Here is a 1,907-nt window from a genome sequence, read left to right as displayed (position 1 = left end):
CGGGGCGGGGGCAGGAGCCACTGCTGCAGGAGAGCGGCTCTGTGAGACAGCGGGGCTCAGGAGGGGGTAGGAGATGGTGACTTGACTCCCAGCCTTGCACCGAGTTCATCCCTTCGGTGGATGCTCTCCCTCTCCATGCAGCTCGTGCTGATGGGAGGTGGATTGGAGGCTGCTAATTAGGGCCAGCAGCCTCCTGCTTTGTGAGCCCCCCGCCTGTCGGGGAGCACAGGTCTGCAGTGCACAGCGTCGCGGGCTACGTACAGCGGTGAAGAGCCAGTGGCCAGTACTGGAAGGGACACTCCTTGGGGACCAGCAGCCCTGGAATCAATGGTTCAGCTGTGTGCTTGGGGCTGATGCTGCTTCACAGCCATGGGAAGTGCCGGCCCTTTCTTTCCCTTCACTGTGCTGGTTTGGCGCGTGGTCGGAAGTGGATGAAGGGCAGTGTCCACGTGCACACTGTCCACTGACCTACTGATCAGGCAGAGGAGCAAAGGGGGTCCCACTGTCATCAAAGCTGTGTTTGTGCCTCTAGTGTCAGTGCCACTCTTGCTCTCTGAGTTCTCCTCTGGCCAGATCCAGCCTCAGCAGCATCTCCCTGTACGTTGGGAAATTTCATGCCAGGAGAGGGAACCACTTGAAAATGTATTTTCTCTTTGGTTCAGCTGCCCAGCTCCCTTCACTGTTACTGCAAGTTCAGAGGGAGAGAATGAATCCTCTTCAGAGAGCAGTGCTTTATTTCAGTTCTTTTCTGTTTTGGTGGCATTTTTGTAATTAATTGGTATATTCATGTATTTCTCCAAAGGACAGCGCAGTTGCTGTCTGCTTCACAGTGCTGGCGTGATGCATTCATTCACTTAATATTCTGGTGCCACAGGTGTTCCCTGCAAAAGAAAAGCAGGTTTTCCTTGTTGAAACAGATTTTTGTGGATTCACTTTTCCACCCTGCTTGGATCCGCCCGGAGCCGGAGCAGCCCGATGTTCACAGCACTGCTCTCACCCCCGTGAGCTCTGCGCTGACCGGGGACTCTGATCCCAGCCCGGAGCTCCTGGGTGTCCCAGTGCGGATACCAACCCCCCACCCCAGGAAGCATCTCCCCGGTCTGCTGGGCTCTGAGCTGGGGAGAAGGCAGGAGGGGGCAATGCTCCAGCCCTGTGGTCAGGGCTCTTGCAGAGCTGTGGGAAATCTGCCACTGCTGGAGGCTGGCAGAGATGATAAATGCTGCGTTCTTACCCGCTGTGACCTGAATATATTCCCACGTGTATTTTCCAGAATGGGACTCAATCTTGGGTTATTACAGGATTAGTGGGTTTATTAGGTTGGATTTTAGCCAAAGCTCACACCTCGCTGAGCCAGGGGAGGGGGCAGAGAACAGAGATTTCCTGTGTTCCACATCTGTCCCTCATTTCTCTTGATTCACACACCTCTGATGCCTCCACGGCTGAGGACTGGGAGCCCCAGTGTGGCAGAAACACCACCCTCCTGGAAGAGCCGAATGAAACTTCATTCTGGGAGCTGCTTTCGCTGGAGATGCGGCCGTGCTGTGCACTGAGCAAGCTGCGAGAGAGCTGCCTGCTCCAGCGGCCCTCGCCGGAATGCTCTGCTTCCAGAGCAGGGCTGTGGAGCCAGCAGAGGAGGAAGGATCTGCAGTCCCTGCCTGTTTTCCCCAGGCTGTACTTAAGAGAGCTTTGTGTGACTCCCGGGGAGGCAGTGATACCCGGACTAGCTAGGAGAATAAGGGATCTCTGCTGAGCTGGGTCTCACCAGCTGAACCACAGCATCTCTTGGTCAGGGCACGGCCTGTCTCCGGTCATTCCTTCCTCCTGCTGCCGTAGGATTGCTCGCCCCTGCATCTTCCAGGAGCTTTTCCCAAAGCTGTAAACATGAGCCAACTTTACAAGCAGGAAAA

The sequence above is a fragment of the Eurypyga helias genome, unplaced genomic scaffold, assembly GCF_000690775.1.
Source record: "Eurypyga helias isolate BGI_N326 unplaced genomic scaffold, ASM69077v1 scaffold28362, whole genome shotgun sequence".
Taxonomy (NCBI): domain Eukaryota; kingdom Metazoa; phylum Chordata; class Aves; order Eurypygiformes; family Eurypygidae; genus Eurypyga; species Eurypyga helias.
Note: the sequence above shows the minus strand (reverse complement) of the source record.